Source organism: Zalophus californianus, chromosome 15 (assembly GCF_009762305.2).
Source record: "Zalophus californianus isolate mZalCal1 chromosome 15, mZalCal1.pri.v2, whole genome shotgun sequence".
NCBI lineage: Eukaryota > Metazoa > Chordata > Mammalia > Carnivora > Otariidae > Zalophus > Zalophus californianus.
In genome coordinates this window covers 72,282,506-72,306,257 of record NC_045609.1, presented here as the reverse complement: position 1 = coordinate 72,306,257, position 23,752 = coordinate 72,282,506, and the positions used below count along the sequence as shown (strand labels likewise).

General features: G+C 48.8%; 1 protein-coding gene across 9 annotated transcripts in view; it reads left to right on the top strand.

Moving 5' to 3' along the window:
- AFAP1L2 (actin filament associated protein 1 like 2) overlaps positions 1-23,752 on the top strand; it is a 95,336-nt gene that overhangs the window by 4,910 nt on the left and 66,674 nt on the right. For 5 of the 9 annotated variants that reach the window (XM_027592433.2, XM_027592441.2, XM_027592415.2 and 2 more), the window contains exon 1: positions 6,749-6,767. The exons of 3 other annotated variants lie outside the window; for them this stretch is intronic. The gene's annotated coding sequence lies outside the window, so the exon portion shown is untranslated. Of the gene's footprint in view, positions 1-1,823; positions 1,848-6,748; positions 6,768-23,752 lie in introns of those variants that run through there. One more of the 9 variants, XM_027592459.2, reaches the window with a different exon arrangement.

Genomic DNA, 23,752 nt, shown 5'->3' with positions numbered 1-23,752 from the left:
GCTTAGCTCTTCAGGTGTTCTGATGTGCAGCCAAAATTGAGAACCCCTGAAAAAAGATACGCAGTTAAATATCCACCTTTTTCACCTGGACAATTAAAAGCAAGTGTGGAGTAAGACTGCTACCCCCTCCACACTCCCGTGATGTGCTTTAACCACATCTGTGGTACCTGCAGAAATCGAATGTGGTTCTCCTGAAGCTATCCTAGGCTTTAAAGGCTGTGGGAACACTGCTTCAAAACCATTTCAAAAGGGATGCTGCCCAATCCTAAGCTCAGGGTTTGCTCATTGTTGGACTTGACCCTGAGCCCTTCTGACTTTGAAGCTCTTAGTGTGGGAGTCCTTGATGCGTTGGCGATGGAATGGTCTGAAACCGAAATACTGAGGGGTCCCCTTTGGTGCTGAAGGGCCAGGCTGGGTGGCGCTGGGAATTCTGCTGTGGGCCCTTCCCCTCTTCTGAAGAGGTAGGAGCTCTGGGAACTGGGCTGGAGCCAAGCACAATTAAAGGGCCAGGAGGGGCCAACAAGCTTCAAAGCGTAGGAAGCTGTGCCAGTTTTCTTGCAAATCCCTTTAATGATGGGAAATGTTTCTCCAAAGACTTCTGTCATTCAGAGACAGGAGACTTTCCCCAAGCTGAGGGAGGATGGCACATCTGCCCAGGCCCGGGACGAAGCAGGAAGCAGAGCAGTCATGGCATGAGGACGAAAGCGGTGGCTTGGGAATGGGGAGACCTGTGCCTTCGGTTTCCTTGGACAGGTCGCCGAGCGCTCCAGGCCTCAGTTTCCCCATCTAGAAAACATCCTCCAGTGTTGGTCTGTCCTGACTTTCCAAGCACTCTTCAGTGCTCGTTGCTCTGTGGTCACTGAGGCATCTTTGGAGGAGGATGTGTCTTGAGGAGAGGGAAATGAGGGAGGGAATGTGGGTAGCCCAATGAAGGTCAGCTTAGGGTTGTGATTCTTATAAATACAATCAATTTCCTGGCGAGAGCCGAGAGTCACAGACAGTGGGAGAGAGACTGCCATTGGCCATGTGAGGAATTTGTTCCTCAAGGACTTGTGTGTGAACGCATCTCCAAAGATTGTTAGGGAAGGCCAGAGCCACCCTCCGAAACACAGGACTATTCACTCCTGTTTGACAGACAGGTCAACTGAGGTCTAAAGAGATGAAGCAACAACTCAAAGTCAAACAGGATGCAATATCCCTGAGAACTGAGTTTCTAAAGGGTAGAATTCCTGTTCTACTAACAGCAAGGGTTTATTTAGAAAGCAGTACTCAAAGCAATTTCAGACCACTTCCGTCTCCGTGTCCCTTTAGCCAGGAAGGGACTAGCTGCTCAGTGAAACTCTCCTCAATCTTCAGGGCCTAGCCCACATGCCTCCTCTTCCATGAAGCCTACCCTGATTCCCTCTGTGTTCCTGCACTACTTGAGGTATAACCTCATCCACGCCTGGTGTATCATAGGTACTCAGCAAAAATACCTGTTGAATTAATGTCACGTTGTCTTATATGTCTCTTTCCTCTGTTACATTGAATGCCTTCAAGACTGAAATCTTGTCTTAGACCTCCTGGTGCACTGCCAGCACCTAGGTCCCTGGGGCGTAACTGGGGCATGAGTGAATGAATGATTCCGGGCATCGGCAGCACCTATTGTCTAATGCTCTGGCTCTCAAGAGCAGACCTGGTTTCCAAAGGGAAATGGAGCAAAATCTCAAAGCCACATCCCATGAGTGGAGACAGAAGCCCCCGGGGGTGGCCCTTGGCTTTCCCGACTTGAGCCTTATTTCTGTCTGTTCCAGCACAGGGGTGTTGCTGTCTGGTGGTACAGAGAAGGATCCTGCAGGTTTCTGCTTGTGAGTATGAGCCTGCCTGTGCTCTCTGCAGCAGCTCACCTGGCCTCCAGGGCCCCCGAGGTCGCAGACCTGGCTCTGCCCCTGCTCTGGACCCATGGCTGAGGGATCTTGTTGAGCTGGGCGCTGGCCTGGGCACCCTGGGGCTCGGGGTTCTAATCTGGCCTTTGCCACTAACTCGCTGTGCGACCTTGGGCAAGTCACTTAATCTCTCTGGGCCTTGTTTCCTCATCTGTACAAGTGAGGATAATGATTACTAACCTGCCTCACAGGCTGCTTGGTGGAATAAGTGGTAAGAGCTACTGGCAAATACTTTGAGAAGGGGCAGTGTTAAATGAATCCAGGGGAACAGCTAGCCTGAGGCCTCTAGGACATGGTTGTGACCCCAGCATTTCCCGCCTCCTTGTGTGTGTATTGACGGGGGGGGGGGGTCCTCTGTTAATGTGGGCACCAGCTATGCCCATCACATGCTTTTCCAAGCTGTTGGGAGCTCTGAGTTGGGGAAGCTCAGCCTGTTCCCAGGTAAACTAGCCTCTCCGAGAGAGAACATCTGTGTATTTCTCTTGAGTCAGCTGGAAAGGAGGTGGGCACGGAATTGCTCATTCTCAAGCCTCATATCATGGCCTCGCCTGACTTTTCTCTGATGTCTCGGTAAGTTTGTCTAGGAGAAACCTTTAAATTCTCACAAGGACTTCAAGCTGTTTATACTCATTTTCTATATCTTGGCTCTCCCCTTCTCCCTAGTTAGTCTCCAAATGAAAAACCCCACTGTGGGGAGGAAGGGCGAGGAGAATGTATAGAAAAGTAGGAGCCAGCATTGGACTGGAGCAAAAGCAGAACGAGCCCAGAGCACCTTCACGTCCCATGTCTCTGTGCAGTCCCATACCAGGGAGGCCTGGGGCGGGAGCCGACACTGACAGGAGCCCTGCTTTGCTGCTTTCTCAACACACCCCTGAGTGCTCTTCTCACTTCCTTGAGCCCCTCCCGGGGACTTCAAAGACAGCTGCAGGCCTGTTGGAGTGTGAGCTCTGTGCAGGGCCTCAGCTGCAGCAGATTGCACACTGGCCTTCTGCTTGCGATGAAACCGAGGGAGGACAGTCAGCTGTTAGCTCAGAGCGAGCAACCTGCTGCTCACAGAGGCATCTGAGCGGGGCAGATGCGCAGCCGTGCCCTCGGAGGTGGCTGTCCCAGGGAGAGTGACCAACTATCCCGGTTTGTCTGGGACTTTCCTGATTTCGCCCCTGAAAGCCTCAAGTCCCAGGAAATCCTGTAGTTCTGTGGATGAAGAGGGGAGGTCACCCTGTTCCCAGGCCTCTGCTTTATTTAAAAGGCCCGAAACCAAGAATTTGGTTCCCCCATAGCAAAGATGAGCTAGAGCCAATCATTTCATGTCCTTGGCAAGAAAGTAAAAGTCCCAAGCTTAAAAACCAACAGTTTGTACCTAAGATACATCCCCCATGTGCTAACTGAAAGAAGCCAGCCTCAGAAATCTTCCACACCGCCTGATTGCATTTATGCGACTTTCTGTAAAAGGCAAAACTAGAGGGAAAGCAAACTAGGCCGTTGTTGCCAGGGCTGAGGGAAGGGGTTGACCACAAAGGGGTATGTGGGAAGTTTGGGGAATGATAGAAATCTTTACGGTTCAGATCTTGATAGTGGCAGTGGTTCCATAGTTCCAGGTTTTTTTGTGAAAACTCAGAAGTGTGTAGTGTGCAGGGCATTTTTCTTCCCCTTTGTGTAAATTATACTTCCAGCAAGCTGACTTTTAAACAAACCCTTGTGGGGCGCCTGGGTGGCTCAGTTGGTTAAGTGTCTAACTCTTGATTTCAGCTCAGGTCGTGATCTCAGGGTCGTGAGATCGAGCCCCACGTCGGGCCCCTCGCTCAGTGGGGAGTCGGCTTGTCCCTCTGTTCCTCCCCCGCGAACACTGGTGTGTGCACACATTCTCTCTCTCTCTAAAGTAAACAAAATTTTAAAAATAAATAAAACCCTAGCAGTTTGGGGTGCTGTGGTGATTGAGTGTCCCATTGGCCATCACAGGTTGTCAGCAGAATCTGAGGCCTCTGTGTTTTCCTGTCTTCAGCGATCTGGAGGTACAGCAGAAGGGAGTGAAGAATTTGGGTAGAAAACAAAAAGATGGACTGCTTGACAGCATCCTAAGTGCAAGAGACTTTTTCCATTAGGCCCAAACAGTGTGAACGTGGAAGCTCACCCTCTATTTAGAGAGAAGGAAAAACCATTCTCCTAAACCCAGACAGCAGATGAGTCCAGGAGGGTCATGGAATAGCAGAGCATTAGCTCTGGGCTCCCACCCTGGGAACTCTGCTGCCGCACACATGGATCTAATGTATTGAATTTGGCCGCCTTCCCTCGCGGGGAAGTCTTTCCCCGCCCCCCCTCACCAATAAAGTTGTTGAATTGGAATTGAGTACCCAAGTCTGCACCGTAATTCCTTCCTGGCTGACTTTTTGTTTTTGGAAGTACTGCTTGTCTCTGCTAGCTAGGAATGATTTTGAGGCAGGAAGAACCCATGATTTAGCAAAATAGTGCACCCAGTTCCATATGATGTAAGGGATCGGTCCTCTTGGTTCCAGACAGGGGAAGTCTCCTAGGCAAGGGTGGTATCACCAGCCCTTGCTGCATCAGGGGAGGAGATGGGATGTGGGATTCTATGAGAATAGAAGAGGAGCACTCTGGTGGTCCTGATGGAATCTGAAGATCTTGGTGGTTTCTGTCTGTTTGTTTAATCAAAACCCATGTTGAATTGGTTTGTTCCTCAGGCGAGTTGCGTCTGGATCTATGACCTGGGGAGCTGATCCTGTGTCTTCCCATCTTTCTCAAATACAGCGTGTTGAAAGGCTGTAGAACTTCCATCCCTGAGAACAATCTGGGCTTAGATCACATTCAACCGTGAATTACATAGAGTTTCCTGCACACAACTCTTCTTACTCACGAATCTGTCTAAGCCGCTAGTCATGCACAAAGCCACTAGTTGCTCACAAAGGCAGGTCTGTTTCACCTGTTCTTAGGGTATTCAGGAAGAATTGCTGGAGCAGTCCTTAGTTCTAATTGTCTCGACTTTGTTGGGGGGTGCTGCAGGGGGAGGGAAAGAGGTAGGAAATATGTTTTGTACGTATTCAAAGTGAAACATCCCTGATGCAGGGTCAGGCCTAGCTTATTGTGGGTCCACCCAGGAAAGGCGAGGTTTGGGGCAGCCCAACGGTCCACTGCTAGTTCAAGTACCAGAATGGACAGGCTGCAGAGGCGAAGCTGGGAATGGCTGGGTGGGGAAATTCCAGATACTTCCTTACCTGGACTGCAGTTGCTGCCGCCATTACCCCGGGGCTACCCCGGCACGCTGGCATCCTTGTGGGTTGTGGGGGTGATCTTAGCCTCCCTGTTAGACCAGCACATGGGAACCCTGCCATTTCCTTCCATCCTCCACTCTTTTTTTTCTCCCCCAGTTTTTACACAACAGGATTTATTCATGTCGACTGTATTCAAGTCCCCAGATGCGGGGGGGAGAAAGAGATTGTGTTGAATGAGCTTATTGTGTGGAGATTTCACTGACTTCTTTTATTTAATACCCACAGTCTTGGAACATATTGAGCTGATTTACTAAACTTCAAATATGGGTCCTTTTGGAAGGAACTCTGCTAAGGTGCTTGGTACCCCTGATATCGGGGCTGGGACCTATTGGGTGGTGAGTTTGCTTGGGACAGCGCCTCTTCATCATTATGGTCTTGGGTCCACAAGGGGTGGATATTCTCGGTTACAATCCCAGGCTCCTTATGAGCTTGAGATGGTCACCACCCACCGCCCTTTGCATTGTCTGGCCTTTTGCGGCCTCCCCTCTAGACAAGTGGAAGGAAGTAAAGGCTGGGGACGTGGCAGATCTTGGGCTGAAGTGGCGAGTGTCAAACACCTCACACACCTGCTGCTCGAATGCCCAGGGCAGTGCAGCTGGTCCATGATGGTCATGGTTGAGTTGGATTGTGTGCCTTTTAGCGTGTTTTAGAGATGGGGTCCCTGCAGTTGATATCGCTGGAACGGTGGCTGAGCATCCTTGTGTGGGATGGCCTCGTACAGTTGTCTGCACGGCTGCAACATAGTTGTACCGTGCCCGCTCCTGGTGTTCGGAGCTCTTGGGGATCTCCTGAGAGGGCAGCCATTCAGGTCCTTGAGCCGGGGGAAGCTCGTGTCCCACTGGGGATGGTGGAAGCCCATCTCTGGTTCAAGTTCACAGCATCCAGATGCCCTAGTAGTGAGCTTGTGGCAGAGTGAGTTGGGTTGATGACAGAACCGTCACAGGCAAGTGCGAGTGTGAGGTGCCCCAGGCCCCCTCTTGGGCACCACACACGAGGCTCGTTCCTGCTCCTGTGCAGGCGGTGCCCTCCCTCCCTCCCTCTCTCTCCCCCTCCCTCCATGCTCTACTTTCATTCCCTCATTCTCCCCTCTTGACTTTCTGCCACTCTCTCTCTCTTTTTTTTTTCCCTGCCACATCCGTTGTTCAGGTCTCCTGAGTCTGGAGTTTAGAAAAGGGATTCCCCCTGAGAACCTGAGGCCAGAAAGACCCAGAAAGAGCGACACTCCCACCCCTGGACCCCAGGTCTCTAGTTCTGTCGGGCTTTCATCTCTAGTAGCCATGGCTAGAATCCTAAGCTTCCCCAGGGGGAGCTGATGACCTCAGAGTCGGGGTGGGGAAAGTGGGGCTTGCTCTCAGCCAAAGAGCATCTCATTCCCTCCTGGCAGAGGCGGCCAGAGTGAAACTCTGTTCAGCATAGCCCCTGGTGTTTCCTCAGGCCCTAGAAAGTGTTGTTCCAGATGGCCTAATGCAAAGAAGGCCGCCTTCTCCAAGCCTCATGGTCCACGCCATTGGCTCACCCTGGGACCTTGCCAGCCATCCCACCGGGCCCAGCTCAGGTTAGTGTCACAGTGGCTCGGATTCCCGGGAAAGAGCATGCCTAGCCTCCCTGTGCGGGTCCTTAAACGGCCCTGGGACCTGCTAACCTCCGAGGGGTGGGGGCTCCTCCCACCGCCCCCCCCCCCCCCCCAAGCTCCCTGGCAGTGAGCATCAGAGGAGGGCCTGGCGTCCGCACAGGGGGAGCATGAGAACAGTGCCGCAGTTTGGATAAAAGTTCCAAACATGAGGGCTCAACACTGACGAAAATAATTTTTTCCCATTGACCTCCTGGCTTCTCAGCGGGCAGGCGTCCATCTCCCGCCCATGTGCTGGTGGCTGGGTGTGTGTCACTGGAAACTGTTCGGGCTGGGAGCAGACCTCTGAGAGTTATGGGGTCCAGGTGTCACTCTGGGCTCACCACGCACTGGTTCCCTTGAGAGTGGGGAAGGCCCAGGAAGGCCCGGGAAGGCCCGTTTTGTTCTCAGAGGGGGGATTCAGTCTGCTGCTGCTTTTGAGATCAAATCCTTCTGAAGCACGACTCCCTCCCCTGCCCTCGCCCGCCAGCCCTCCACTTGGACCCAAAGAGACTTGGGGCCTGGAGTTCCGTGGTGCATCTCTTAGTGTGGGGTTTTGGCTTCTCTGACCCCAAGGGAAGGCCGTGGTGCGCCCAGGTTTGCAGGGAGGCCCACGGATGTTGTTGACATAAGCGTGGACCTGCAGCGAGAGTTGGGACCCCGCACTCCATGCGCTCTGGTCACTCTCAGCCTTGGTCAGCTCGGCCCCGACTCCTGAGGCCCGCAGGGCAGCTGACTTGGGGAGGGGGGCGGGGATTGTGCTGGAAAATGCCTGTGGTGGGTTGGAGGGATGCAGGGACCCTGATCTGGGGGTCTGGCTTCCCCCCCTCCTGGCATTCTTGCAGCCCTAAACCTGTGTGGCTGGCGGGGCTATGGTGAATTGGGAAGAGGCTGGTGAGAGCCTTCTCTTCACAAACATCAGACATGAGTGGGACGTGTGTGTGTGTGTGTGTGTGTGTGTGCGCGCGTGTGCGCGCTCATGTCAGAGGAGAGGGGGTGTCAGGTGACAATTGGCCCCATTTTCTTGGAACTTCCTAAAGCTATTAATGCCCTCCAAGGGTAAGATTGCTGTCTAACAACAAGATTTATTTGTCTGCCCTGGGGAGGCTGAGGCAGCTGGGAGAGAGAAAGTAAGTGCCAACAGACTGCTCTGTTGGGGTGGAGTGACTTCCAGACTCCAAGCTTATTTGTCAAGGCTCACTCAGCGTTGACACCTTGACCCCCCCTGAAGCCTTTAACCCCTCACTGCACCGCGCACAGCCCTTCTCTGTGCCTTTGTACTTGGTGGCTGTGTGTTCATGCACATAGATTCCTTCCCTGGCTGGAAAAAATAAGGGCAGTCACATAGCTTGTAACAAAAGATTCTCTACGAATGGCTTTTTTCCCCCTTAAAAAATTTACCCTCACTGACTATGAAAATGGTTTAGATTCAAGAGGAAACAGCTGGCTGGCGGGGATCCTGGTGGGGTCTTGGGTAAGATTCCGCTGTGTCACCGATGACTTTATTTGGTGCATTTCCGGCGCAAGCACACTTGGCAGTTGGGGAGTTTTGTGGCTGAGAACTTTCATCAAGGCAGGGGCAGCAGGAACAGCTTCCAAGGGAGGCCAGGAAGGGAAGGCCTCATTTCATTCAGGACAACCCAGACCTGTCCAGTGGATGTCTCGTATCCGCCTTGGTAGTTTAACTTGGATGCTCACAAACCCTTTTCTTTCTAGAATATTCTGTCTTTGGGTTTCTCTGAGATTTCAGTACATTGCCAGTATAGCTAAGGTGAGCCCAGATTTCTTAAGGCCCTCTAACCAGGCCCTCTTCTTTGGGTGCAGGTGGCGTCTAAGGCACCTTGCCAGTGGCTGTGGGGAGAGCGAGCGAGCGAGAGGTGTTATCCCCTGTATTGCCCTGGAGAAAATCTGAGCTCCTTCTCTGCATGGCTGTTTCCTGTTTGTTCAAGCCTCTGTAGTCATTCCTCACTTTGCTCTATGTCCCAGCCATACTGGATTCCTTGTGGTTTTGCAAACTCGGCTTGTGTATGTGCCATTCTGTTGGCCTGGGTGTCCTCTCCTTGGGGCTGCCTGCCAAGCTTATTTGTCAAGGCTGATTCAGCCCGGACCCCCTGAAGGCTTTAACCCCTCACCGCACCTGACACAACCCTCCCTGGCCATGGTCATTGTGTCCACATTATAGTTGATGGAAAGTCTATATTCCCAGGAGGCTGTAAACTCTGTAAGGGTCAATGCGATTATTCCTCTTTGTGTCCACAGCACCTAATGCATGGGTGTGTATTATGAGTGTTCAAGAAACTGGCATTGTGGGATTGAGAAATGGTTGCCATCCTCAAGTTTTCTCCGAATTTGATTATACGGAAGTTAAGGGCTTCTGCTCACTAGTGGACATCCTGGACAAAGTTAATGCAGTTGGTGAAAAGGAGATAGAGCTTTACGGTATCCAAAACCCTCCAAGGATTAACATTGAGAACAGACAAGGAATTCCTGCAAATCAACCACAACAAGGCAGAAATTGCAATAGAAGTAAAGATGAGTAAAGGATATGAACGGGAGATTACAAGTGAAGGAGCCTCCCCAAAGCTAACGAGAATCTGAAGAAGTGCGGGGCTCCTTTCATCAGCAGGGACAAACCAACCAAAATGACCACCCGGAAGACTGACGGGAGAGAGAGAGAGGCTGCAGGCTCCCTAGTATTCTCAGAACATGCGGAAATTTCTGCATGGGGCCGCACAGGATGGGTCCGAAGATGATCTTTGCAGCATTCTTTGTGGTGGTCGAGAATGGGAAGCAGCCTTGGTGTCTCTGGGGAGAGTGGACAGGTGAACGATGATGGTGGACGCTCATCCAAGTGAATCACCCAGCAGCAGAAGCAGTGGGTTAGCTGTCCATCCAGTACCATAGACAGACCTTGAAGACCTAGTGCTGAGTGAGAGGTAAGAAGCAGAATAGGACATCTGACAATAGCATTTACAGCCATTAAAAATTCCTACAGTGGTCCACAGGAAGCAGGAACACATACACACAAAATGGTACCTATTAGAAAGTTCATCTTGGGGAGCAAGGAATGGGATATAGGGATGAAAGGGAATTTGTAAGAGTTTGCTTATGGTGTGTTGTGGATACCAGAAGGCTACAGATCTGATTTGAAGCAGAATGTGGCATAAGAGGGGCAACAACAGAAGCTCAGGCAGTGTGTTGTGGGAAGAGGGGACAGGAGCTTCTCCCCCTCCCCTGCACCCACCCCATGGGGAGGAGTCAACGGGGAGGTCATTTTCCTTATTCATTGCTGGGCTGTTCAAGACCCTTTGCCCCTGACGTTGTTATAACAGACCACCCTTACGTTGGACTCCAAAGCTTACCTCTTGTCAGAGCTGTAGTGGGATTAGCAATCTGCCATTGTCATGAGGGGAGGGGATGCTTGTAACCCACCCTTGGAGTGTGTGGGTTGGTAGAGCTGGCTTCTAAGAGTTGAGTATTTTTCAGTTGTCTGCAGCGACTCTGAGTACCTGAGTCCTCGTTGGGTCCCCACTGCCGACTGTGGGTCATGGCCAAGAGCTTATGGCCGCAGGTTTATCAGATTGAGTAGAATGCTTTGGAATTGGATTTTGCCAGGACCTGACAGGAAATGAAGTTATTAGACTCTGTGCAGCAGTTCATTTTTGTTCCTCTTCAGTCAGGAGATGGGAATACTCACTCCAAATAGGTGCATCCAGAGAAGATGAACTGCCTCCCCTGACCCCGGGTCTGTTTGATCTGGACAGAGTTGGCCCCTGACATTGTTTGTTCTATCTCTATTTTACTTAAGATCATAGTTTTGTGGAGTTTGTCTTTTTGAGATTCAAGGGTTTAGGTGCTAAAGAGCCCTTTGGACCAGGGAGAGCACCGCCTGCTTTTGCTTTGTGCAGAGGTATGCGCTGGGAAGCTCCTGGGCCAGGAGGCAGGACCTGCAGCTGCCCCAGGGTCTTATCAGCGTGGGCAGAAGAGTGAACTCTTCCCCCCTCCCCAGTGGCTCAGCAGGTGGGCAGCAAATCCAACCATTTGTAAAGCCAGGAACTAAATGCTTTCCGAAAAACGGAAAAAACCCCTGAGGTTGGTTCTGCTGGTTTGACAATTTCCCCACTGTTCTTTCTCATGCACTGGAGTCACTTAGGGACCTCTTCCTTCCGGCTGTTCTTTATCCCACCTGTCCTTTGCTGACGATGTTCATTTTCTGCCACACGTCTCTGGCCCTGCATTCCCAATTCCTGGGTCCACTGGCATGTTAACACCTGAGGGATGGAACCATAAAGATCTTAATTTCCGGGAAGTTCAAGTGTCACCGCCAGGATCCTTTCCAGTTCAAAGGATTTGCGATTTTGCTGTGAACTTGCTCACATCCTTAAAGAGTCCCTTGGCATGGGAGAATTTCCAAGTTTTTACGAAATTGGTATTTTCTTCAGCTTCTGTATGTATCAGGTCTTACCTTGGTGTTGAGATCAAGCTGGGTGCACTATTAATGCGGCTTCTGTCCTAATGGAGCTTCCATTCTAGAAGAGGAAGGCAGACCACAAGTAAGCAAATACAGTCTGTTTGGTTTTTTTTAAGATTTTATTTCTTTATTTGCCAGAGAGAGAGAGAGAGAGAGAGAGCGAGCGAGTGCACAAGCAAGGGGAGGTGTAGGCAGAGGGAGAAGCATACTCCCTGCTGAAAAAGGAGCCTGATGCAGGACTTGATCCCAGGACCCTGGGATCATGACCAGAGCCGAAGGCAGATGCTTAACCAAGTGAGCCACCCAGGTGTCCCAGCAAATACAGTTCTAAAAAAAGGACAATTTCAGATAGTTGTATGTAACCTGAAAAACACAATGTCTTGAGAGTAATTCCAGGGGAGAGGGGGAGCAGTTCCTATATTAGCCTGGTGCTCAGGAAGAGTTTGAGGAGATGACATTGGAGTTGAGACCTTAATGAAGAGGAGGAGCCTGCTGAGTGGAGAACCAGGGTTGGGAGTTCCAGGTCCAGGGACCAGCAAGTGCAAAGGTGAAGCCATCGTGTGCTAGAATGGGTGGGTGTAGCAGGGTAGGGGCAGGGGCAGAGCTTGGTCAGCAACGGGGAGGGTGGAGAGAGATGTGGTAGGAGAGCCGGGCTGTGCCCAGGAGCTTGGGTCTTATTCTCAGAGCACTTTACATGTGGGGATATTTTGCTTCCCAAGCACCCAGCCAGATGACCACTGCCTCTTCCAGATGGGTTGGTTACCACCATGCAGACTACTTTGGATTCTAAACAGTCTTTTGTCCACAGGAAAAACCCAAGTGCATCCTAAAAGAATATTCTCCTTCATACTTTTCTGAAGAGGTTGAGGTGGTACAGACCTATTGCAGTTTTCCCACACTTTACTGAAGGGGGTTGTGAGGGTAGGATTGGGCATGGAGTAAGCCCACAGACCCACAACTCATGGGTGGCAGATGTAGGACAATGGCCTGAGATCCCTGAATGATGTGGGACCATCGTCTTTCCCACCAGACAAAGCCAGGGAAGGACTTCTGAACCACTCCATGTCTCCGAATTGCTTCTTCAGGAGACACTCAGTACTTTACTCCCTCACTGTTCAGACTGTAGGGGATATCAGGTTGAAAATTGCAGCGTTTGTGCAGAACTGGTTCATATCCAGCTTGGATTCCTGTGACCTTGGGCAGTGACTTGCTACTTCTGAGTGTCTGTTTCTTCACCTGAAAGGGGCTCATTACCCATTTCCTGGGAGGTTTGTAAGGATTGAATGAAATCTTTCACTTCTCAGTAGGTGCCACCCCAGGGCTAGTGATTGGTGGTAGGTGGTGGTGAAACAAGACATTGACTTTGCCATGGATCCGCCATGTTTATTTCTGATGCCTAAAACCTTTGCTTCTGATAATACCGCCTTTAAGGCTTCGTGGGGAGGGGAAGTCGATTTGTGAAGGGCTGTTTCCTGTTTCTGAACCCATCAGTATGAGCAGGCTGTGCCTCATGAGTCCTCTGTCTCCCCAGTCATCCTCATCTAGAATAGTCACTGCTCTACTCATGGGCCCGGCTTGTTGGGAAGATCAGTGGAAAGCTATGCATACGAGTGTTTTGAAAGCTGGAAAGCACTCAAGGTGATTATTTCAGTGTTGGATTGGGAACTGCATCGCAGATGAAGGGAAGTCCACGGTGCTTTCCAAGCTGTTTGTTCCAGTTTTCAACCCGGGGGTCTTCACACAGCTGGAAGGCAGGCTCTGTTGGTCATGGGAACCCAGGGTTGGGTGGAATCATGTTTGAGTTTGGCTGATGAAATGAGCAGTTAGATAGAGGATCATGGTTGACTGAAGTGAAGTCTCAGGAAGAGATTTGGTCGGGCTGGTGGATCCTTCCATGCCAGGGTGCCTGTCCCAAGATGTGGAGGAGAGTAAGCCGCCTGCGTCCAAGGACTAGTGCCCATGTAGCCTGGGTACCGGCGGCAGCCCGAGAACGTCTGCTCAGAGGCCTGTTGCTGCTAGTTGTCTTTAGCTGACTCATCCCAAGCTGTTACTCCCCAGCCTGGCTGTGGGGTCCCCCTGGGCCCAAGGAAGCCCCGGTCTCCTGGCAGCTGCTGCCTGGTGAGGGCTGGGCTGCTCGGGATGTACTTGTCTTCCCTCTCCTGACTTCCTGCACCACCTCTGTTTGGGGGAGAGCCCCCTCCATCAACCCTGACTTTCTTCATCTTCCCTGCTCCGTAGCCGCTGTCTGCTTCATATTAAGTGGATCATCAAGAATCAAGAATGATTACTGAAAATACTACTACCTCTTACTTTTTATTTCAATGTATGTTCTATTTTTTACCTGCACAAATATCCAGTGAGTTGTGTCAGAAGCGTTGTGACAGCCCTTTTCTTCTTGGGGCCACTGAGGGTTGGAGCCTTTGGATGTCACTGTCACACAGCTGCTGAGTAGGAAATTGTTTCTCCCAGAAGGTGGGTTTTCAGGTTCTGAGCCAATGGCCAGCCTCGCTGCCCGCATCTGACTGTGTCTGTGTCCCCAGCCTGGGCGGCAGCATGCCTCCCTGGGCATTTATTCTCCCCATCTCTAGAGGCTCCAGAGGGATAGTGGTGAGAACTTGCAGAACCGGCTCTCACCCTTGACCAGGCACCTGTAGCCTCCCCGGGGTGGCCGAATACCTGGGAGGGTTCTGATTGGAAAAGCCTCTTAGAATCTTTTGGTGACATTCTTGGCATTGCTTCCTGGGGGAGAAGTCCCCTGGAATGCAAGGACTTGTTCCCCTGAGCTAGACTGAGCTGAGAATGTTAATAAAAGGCTTCCCAAAGCTTTTCCATCAGACACTTTCATCTTCTTCCAGGCCTGCAGGATCAGGACTGGGCATAGGGGTGGGGAGGCAGGCATCCAGCAGTAAATATTATTATCCTTTTTCTGTGGATGGAGGAAATTGAAGCCAGACACTGAGCCAGAGGCGGGCCAAACACAAGTTCACAGCCAATGCAGTGGGATCCAAACCCAGCTCCATTGGCCTTGAGCACATTCTGCTGCCTGGTCTAGCCTGATCGAGCTAGACATGATCTCCATCCTAGACATGAAGCCATGTTTAATCTGATGTTCAGTGGGGTGGGAGTCTACGGGCTGCAGTCCAGCCATCTTGGTAACTCCTTTGGGGGTGAGGAGGAGGATTCCCTGACGTCGCTCCTAGCTGATGCTCGGCTCTCTCTAGGAGAGCCCTAGCCTGATAAAAAGAGACTTCCCTGAAAGGGAGCTTTTCTGTGTGCTGGGGTTCTAGGTGTTCTGCCTCCCTAGCGCATTCCCTGCTAGCCCAGCCAGGCCTTTGCTCATGCTGTTCCTTATGACAGGGAACATGCCTTCTTCCTCCCTCCGCCCTTCCCCGTCACACCCGCCTCCATCCACCGCCCCCTCATCCTGGAAGCCAGCTCCCATTGATCACATCTGGCCCCAGCTGTTCATACTCCTTGTGGGACCCAGTCAGCACTTCCCTGGGCTGACACACGTGGGTCTCTCATCCGTCCTCCTTCCGTCTTGTCCCCACCGCTAGTTTGATAGCTCCCGAGGTGCACTGTGGGATGTTTGGCACTCAGGCGGGCGCTCGCTTTGTTTCTGCTGATTCCCAGGAGTTTCTGTCCAGGTTCCCCTCTGCCTCGTGTACCAGGCCTGGAGCTTTCACAAGTCTCTACGGAGTCTCTACCCAGCGCTGCCGTGGGCACGTGTAGGGTTGAGAGGCGAGGCGCAGTTCCCGGCCGTACGGGCACTTCTCCCCGTGGGCCCGGAGCTGGGTGCCTAACTGGTGCCCAGGAGGCCCTGTTTGCTGTGTGTGCCCAGGCCGCTTTGCACGCCGTGTGATTAGGGGATGAGTGTGGACTCAGACATGGCAAGGGGAAGGTGAACATTTTCCCCATTTCTCACCATTTGGAAGAAAAGATAAGTTAGGGTGTTCTCACTTGGAAAATAAATCTCACTGCAGGCAACATTCAGCCACACGCCATTCGTGCCCAACAGCTGTCTCTCATTTGCTGGCAAATGTTCCCAGTGATGAATGTCCTGCGTCCACAGTCACAGCCGTCCCTAAATGGAGGCTTTGGACAAGTGCAAGGGGAACAATGGCCCTTCTCAGAGAGCTCTCAGCAGACGCTCCCAGTGAAGTTGGTTCATCACTTGGAGCTGGGTCAAGACCATAGACAAGACACCATTGATTTGGCAAGGAAGGCCCTCTAACAGCCGTAGAGTCGGGCTGAAGGCAGCAAGAAGCTAAGAAAAGGATGGGATTCATGGCCGCCGGGACAGGCCCTGAGCTAGCAGGGTGAATGATTCCACCTTTCAAATACCATCTTCAAGAAGTTGACCGCTAGCCGATGGTCCTTCGTCTTGATGCATTTGCAAAACCCTCTACGGTCATTCTGGGGTGCCAGCGTTTGGGAGGGGCTCTTGCTTCTTGGGCAGAGCATGTTATCATACCCGCTGTTGTTGTTAAAGAGGTGAGAGTACTGGGCTAGGGGAGATGAGGGGCTGAGCCGGGACCTGAACCCCGACTCCTGGCCTCAATCCATTTGCCTCCTCCTCCCCATCACCGTGTGTGGGGAATGGTGGAGAAAAAGAAGATGAGCTGGGAAGGCAGACAGAGCACAAGGCTGCAGCTGGGAGCAGGTGTCTCTGTGCCGCCCGCCTCAGGCTGGGCATCCGCAAGCCCCCCTCCCACCGAGTTGTGCGTCCACTCTCCCTCTCTGGTCGTGTCTCTGTTGACTTGCCAGGACAGAGGTAAAAGGTCAAACTTCCAAGCTGGCATGGCTCGACTGGGCAAACTCCGTTTTTCTCGCTCCTTGTTATTTTTGTTTCTCCAGTGGAGGTACTCTACATCATTTAGAATAGTGCAGACAACAGCGGTACTTTCTATTTCTCTCTGGAAGGAGTTCAGTGTAGCAATTTTACATGTATTTTTTATGGCAAAAGCCATACCTGCTTATTACAAAATATGCACCTGTGGCAGAAATTTATAACCTGGAATGTGAAAATCCCTAGAATTCTACCCTCGATGATAATATCCGTCAAGGATATATTCATCCAAATATTTTTCTTCCTCTGCAATCGTTCTGTCGTTTTCCTCCCTCTTTCCTGTCCTGCCCTCCCCCTCTCTCCTCCCTCCTGTTCCTTTCCCTCTCCTCCTTTCCAGCCCCAGGGGTATAGAGTTTTAAAAAGCAAAAGCCAAAAAAAAAAAAAAAAAAACCCGAGTTTATCAAGTAGCCTTCAAAACGAGTCCACATATAAGCAGCCACGTGTGTATATAATTTCCCCCTTCCCCCAACTGGAACACACTCACCAGTAACCTTTAAGTTCAGGATGTTTCTTGGAGCTCATTCCTGATAGATCTGCTGCATTTTCTGTTCTGCGGCTCAGCATTTCCTGTATGTGGAGATGGCTGAATCGTTGAGCATCACGTTTCTCTTAGTCCTTTGCTTTAACAAACCATGCCACCATGAATTTCCTTGCATGGAGCTTATTTCAGACACGTGAAGGAATTCTGCAGCATAAAATCTCCGGAAGTAGAATCACTGGGTTGAAGGGGCATGTGCATTTATGGTTTGATTAGATGTTGCCAAAATGTCCTTCTAGAAGTTGTGTCCTTTTCACCCGTATTAGCAAAGTGTCAGAGGATCTGTTTCCCTCCACCCTCGTCAACACAGTATGTTTATTACAGTTTGTCATCTTGGCCCATCAGAATGAGCATAGGTATTTCTGCAAGGTTGCTGTTTTTTACTATACATGAAGTTGAACATCTTGTCCATTTGTTTAAAAGCCGTGTGTGTGTGTGTGTGTGTGTGTGTGTACACACTCTGTTCATATGCATTATCTATTTTTCTATTGGGTTGTTGGTCTTTTTATATGTTAAGGAAATTAACCCTTTGGACATGAGTTGCAAATCCCCACCACCACCATTCCCCTCCCCGCCCCTTTCTTGTCTTTTGAATTGCTTTTATGTTTACTTTTGCAAAGTACAGTTTTTGTATGTGTGTGGTCAGATGTATCTTTTTTATGGTATGGCTCTAGGGACTTTTTTTTTTTTTTAATACTTAGAAAGCCTCTCTCTAAAATTACACTTCAAAAAATCTTTTTCCTTTTTCTGAAACATAGCTTTATTGAGATACAATTCACATACTATACAATTTACCATTTAAAGTGGACAATTCAGTGGTTTTTAGTATATTCACAGACATGTGCAACTATCCCCACAGTTAATTTTAGAACTTTTCATCACCTCTAAAAGAAACCGTGTATCCTTTCTGTTACCCTTCATTCTCTGCCTGCACCTCCCCTCCCCCCAGCCCCAAGCAAACACTAAACTAGTCTACTTTCTGTCTCTCTAGATTTCTGTCTTCTGGACTTCCCTGTTCCCAACGGAATCACATAATATGTAGACTCTTGTGATTAGCTTCTTTCACTTGGCATAATGCTCTCAAGGTTCTGAGTTGTCATATCGTATCAGTACTTTATTCCTTTTTATGGCCAAATAATACCTCATTGTATGTATAGGTAGAGATATTACACACCTTGTTCGTCCATCCATCTGTTGATGGACACTTGTGTTGTTTCTCCTCTCTGGCTATTACGAATAATGCCGCTCTAAACATTTGTATACAAATTTTTGTGTGGACATAAGTTTTTGTTTCTCTTGGGTATATACTTAGGAGTAGAATTTCTGGGTCATGTGGTAACTTGATGTTTAATCATTTGAAGACCTGCCAGACTGTTTTCCAAAGCAACTGCATCATTTTACGTTCCCACCAGCTATGTTTTCGTCTAGTGCTTTTGTGATCTTATTTTTCGTGTTTTAAGTTTTTGAACAATCTGAAGTTCTTCAGAAGGTATGACTAGGGATTAAATGTGTATTTCTCCAGATGGCTATTCCATTGTAACAACAGTGTTTTCCAGTCTTTCCTTCTAGATGTCTTTATCATAAACCACTATGTATACATAGGACCTATATACTAGGTGCTGTTCTGTATACTCTAGTCTTTTCCATTGATCTTTTTGTCCATTCATACAACATTGCCACACTGCTTTAATTTGTGAAATTTTGTGACATGTTACCTCTTAGTTTATTTTTATTTATTTATTTATTTATTTTTAAAGCTTTTATTTATTTATTTGACAGAGAGAGACACAGCGAGAGAGGGAACACAAGCAGGGGAAGTGGGAGAGGGAGAAGCAGGCTTCCCGCGGAGCAGGGAGCCCGATGCGGGGCTCGATCCCAGGACCCCGGGATCATGACCTGAGCCGAAGGCAGACACTTAACGACTTGAGCCACCCAGGCGCCCCTTACCTCTTAGTTTTTTAAAAACCCACGCATCACAAGCATTTATTAAACTCTTATCTGTATATAGTGCAGATGTAGAGATTGTATAAATCAAATCCAACATTGTCCCGCCGTCCAGAAGCTTGTGCTAAAGAACAGTTACTTCTCATTACCATACCCTCTAACAAACACATTACCTGAATTATCTTCTTTAACCTTCTAATTCTATGAGGGTAAGTAGAGTTTTTCGTCCCTATTGTAGATCTGAAGAAACCAAGTCTTTGAGACAGACAACCCTGAGACAGGAAAAAGACAAACAGGGTTGGCTTTCAAAAAGTTCTGGGTCAGGTGCTTTCGGGTGCCTGTCAATAGAGAGACTGTCCAAGGCAATGTGGTGGGAAATTCCACCTATGGTCTCCCTGGCAGCCAGTGTCTGCTCCCTCACAGTAGAATGACCAAGATCAGTGAGCCCTCAGGGGAGAGTCCCACATTTTGGAATGGAAGCCTCTTGAACATAACTTTGGTCATCCCCCAGCACTGACTTGCCATTGGGAACCCAGACAGTGGGGAAGTGGGGTTAGACTTTGGCTACATTCTCTTCCCAGATTGTGTGACTCAAGATCCCTGCCAGGGATGGAGTTTTGTTTTGTTTTGTTTTGTTCAGTTGCAAAAGGATAGCAAAAGTATTTGCCACATAAAACATACAAAGCCTCATAAAGTCTCAACCAATGAAATCATCATCTCTTCCCAGGCAGACTCACTCTCCTGACCTTGGCTGATTTCCACCCTCCAGGGAGTTGTAAGGCAAGGGAACCGATTTACTCAAGGAAGAGACCTACTTAACTTTCACTTCCTCAGACTTCATCAAACACTTGGGGTTTGGGGGTTATGGGATTAAGAGAGCATGATGTGACTGCCCTTGGAAGTGTTGGCTTGTAGGAATGTGGGGTAAACCCATGAGGAACAAGAAGTCTCAAAAGGATTTGGCCTAGAAATGGCAATAAAAGTGCAAAGTTGCCTTGATGTTTCAAAACTCCCACTAAAGGAGAAAATGTCTGTCTCTTCCTCCTTCCCTTTGTCATCCCCCAAAGACATTTGTTTTATGGGAAACTTTTGATAAAATTTTAACTATTCCACTGGGTAGGTGGGTGATTGTTGCTTACTTTTTATTGTGGGAAAACAGGATATTTAGGCTGGGTCAGTGTAACCAGGTTTTGAAGATTGTGGTTTTGCAGACATCACCGCTGCAGAGGAGCAGGTCTGGCTGGTAGAGTCCAACATCCGGTGTGTGTCTTGGCCCAGGACATGAGAGGGTCAGGTGCATCTTCGCGGTTGGTGCGTCTGGGGCCCCTAGGACCAGGGATGTGTTCTTGGTCTTCCATAGTGGCCAGAACAGCCCTGTAGGCCTAGAGACCAAACTTCTTCCTTCATGGGTCCTTTTTGGGGACTTCTTGAATTGTAGGGTCTAGGGAAGCTGGAAAATGGGGCCATTACTTCTCTTCCAGGCCCTTAGCTTTGGTCTTTGGGGGCTAATTTAATTTCAGGCATCATCTTAGAAGCAGAGATTCTCTGACAATCTGGAAGAGGGTACATTTGCAGGAAAAGCAAGACAACATTGCTTTGCAGAGAGAGACTGTTTCTCACGCAGAAATTTAGTCCATTGTATTAGAAGGTACTCATTTACATCCTGAATCTCCTGGGCTCAAGGGATATAATGAAGACAATGACAACATTTTTAATATTTATTCATAGAAAGCTTCTCAGCTTCCCCCTGGAAAGGGCTCTGATTTTAGTATGTGTCTCAGCCTTTTCCGTATTCCATCCAGCTATTCCTGTAAGCCTCTTAGGCTGATTAGTACTCCTTTCTCTGTGTTTTCCCAGCCCCTGGTTCATTGCTGTCTTGCAGAATTGAAATTAAGGCATTTAAGGGCAGAAGTGCATCTTACTCATTTTTGTATCTAGAAGAGTATGGGAGCTCAATAATTATTGAGTAATTCCACCATCACGCTGGGGAAAACCAGTAACCATTCTCTCCATTAAGTGTTATTTTGCTAACACGTTGGTTTTGGAGACAGCGTTGACCGCTGATGTAGAAGTTGTATTCTCTTGATTAATATCGAGTGTATGTTACAGTGTCTGGTAGAGCAGACAGTCCATAGATGCTTGTGTCTTTCCCACCCACCACACCTTGATGGGCATAGTGATGGCTTCTTTCTGAAAAGCATGTCATTGTCCTTGGTTGGACTTCACTCAGGGTAATCTAATTTACAAATTGTGCTTTGTGCCCCATTTGATCCTTGCCCTGAGAGGGACCTCTTTGAAGAGTCTTAGAAAAGGAGTATCTCTGCTAGGTTTTTCAGATAACCTGGTAAAAATATTCCATCCGCTAAACTAATGTGTTAGCAAGATGAGGTTCCCAGCATTTCATGTTTGGTTGTTCGGAGGTGTTTTTTGACTTGGAAAGCCTGGGGATAGGAAGGATGGGGGTAAGTGGGAATTAGTAAACTGCGGGCCAAAGGACATGTTTTATCTGTGTGTTATGACCTTGACTTGTATAAGGCCCCCTAGTGATATTTGAAAACACCAGGTTTTCAACTGGATTTGAGACAACAAAGTATTCTGTGGCCCTTTGCCTTCTCTCTGTTGGGAAAGCAGGTGAAGGATGTGCCAAGCCCAGTCCCCTGGGGTTTCTCCACCATCTCCTTCCCACTGCTCCTGGCTCCGTGGGTGGTGACTTCTGGGGAGGCCTAAAAGCTCCACTGGTTTCTCAGTCTTTGGCTGATTCTTTCTGGGTGGTCTTTTATTCTTCCCATGCTTCTCTATTCTTAAGGCCTCAGTATGTCTATCCCTGGGATAGAATTGAAGTTGTTGTGTGTGTTTTTAATTGAGTGTCGACAGTTCTGGCTATAAGGAGTTGAGCAACTGTGCTATCAGGTCTGAATGTGCAGTGTTTTAGCCCGTGTGATTGTTTCAAAATGCTCTTCTTTGTGGTTTCTGAGTTAGGTAATTTGCTATAATCCTCTTCCAAGAGGAGCGATGATCATAGAGGCTCTTCAGTTCTGAGTAAGAGAAACTGGAGAGTCTCTACCGTGCATTAAAAGAAATTCACATTTATGGGATCCAATGAAGACTCCTTAGATGCTAGTCAGGTGCTACCATTGCAGCAACGTCAGTATTAGATTCTGTTATTGATTCTGTCTCTTCTCTAAGTTGAAAGTCCTTAAGTGTAGATAACCTTTCACATGGCTTTGCCTCGAACTCACCCTCCCTACCCCACTCCACCAGATCTGAGCACAAGGCCAGGTTCACAGCTGATACTCTTTATAAGATGGTTTATTTCACAAGTCAGAGTGCTTACACAGCAACGAACAAACAGGATCCTGCCTCTGGAAGATCTCACCATCTCTCAGACAGTTTAGTGTGTGTGATTCCTTTAAGGGGATGGCTTTTTTAGGGGCATGGTAGGAGCCATGCACTTGGCCATATAATAGTTTGTTGTCCCAATTCCAATTTAAAATTTTTATATTTGTCCCCAATTAAACTCTTATGGGACTGAAATATGAAATCAGAAAATTGAAGTCACGTCTCTTTTTGTATGGGCCAGTGGCTTTCAAGCTAAGAATGGTTTTTACCGATGAACATTTGCAAGTAATTGGATGACAGGGAACGCTAACTTTGAATCCCAGTTAAGCAAAATGTTATTACCCTCTTTAAAAAAATGTGTTCATTCTCATTGATTTTTATTATAAAATATTACACTGGATTATTACTGAATTTTGTCAATAGAAAATTTGTAGATGTGTGTGTTTTCTCTTGTTACTGTAGTAGCTACATAATATCCTCGCTTTTGCCTATCAGTCTGCTCTAGGATAGGGGTCAGAAAACTTTTCTGTAAGGGCGCCTGGGTGGCTCAGTCGTTAAGCGTCTGCCTTCGGCTCAGGTCATGATCCCAGCGTCCTGGGATCGAGCCCCGCATCGGGCTCCCTGCTCGGCGGGAAGCCTGCGTCTCCCTCTCCCACTCCCGCTGCTTGTGTTCCTGCTCTTGCTATCTCTCTCTGTGAAATAAATAAATAAAATCTTTAAAAAAAAAAAAAAAAAAGAAAACTTTTCTGTAAAGAGCCGTTAGTAAATATTTTAGGGTTTGTGGCATATGGTCTGTGTGGCAAGGACTCAACTCTGCCCCTGTAGTGTGTAAGCAGCCATAGATGGTATGTAAACAAATGGGCGTGGCTGTGTTCCAATAAAACTTTATGGACACTGAAATTTGAATTTCCTATCATTTTCACGTGCCATGAAATGTTATTCTTTGGGTTTTCTTTCAACCAGTTAAAAAGACATTGGGGAGGGTATGTGCTATGGTGAGCGCTGTGAGTTGTATAAGACTGATAAATCACAGACCTGTACCCCTGAAACAAACAATACCTTATATGTTAAAAAGAAAAATAGTAGGAAGGGAAAAATGAAGTGGGGGGAATCGGAGGGGGAGACGAACCATGAGAGACTATGGACTCTGAGAAACAAACTGGGGGTTCTAGAGGGGAGGGGGGTGGGGGTATGGGTTAGCCTGGTGATGGGTATTAAGGAGGGCACGTGCTGCGTGGAGCACTGGGTGTTATGCACAAACAATGAATCATGGAACACTACATCAACAACTAATGATGTAATGTACGGTGATTAACATAACAAAATAAAATTTAAAAAAACGTAAACGTCGTCCTTAGCTCAAGAACCATACAGGTGGTGGGCTGAATTTGGCCAGTGGTTCAGTCTGTTGACTCCTGTTGTAGAGGATGAGACCACAGCCTCCGGAAACGCCTGACACAACTAGGTCAGCTCGGAGACTCTAGTGAACCTGAGATCACACTAGACAAAGTAATGTCTGGTCTCGTGACAAATTCCCTTCTCACCCCAGCTGTGAGGCATGTTCCTGTTCCCACCTGCCACACCTTGGGTCTGAGGGATTTCAACCCACCCGCCTCCCCCTGAGCCTCTCTCGCCACCACACGCCCCTACTCAGCCCCCCTGTCCCACAGACCTAGTTCTTTAAAATCTGTCTAGGAAAGAGTTTCTTCAGGATGCAGCGTCAGCCCTGGGTCCCTTCCAACCGAAATTTGGAAGGTCTTTCCAAGGATAGAGAAGCTGAAACAGCTGCA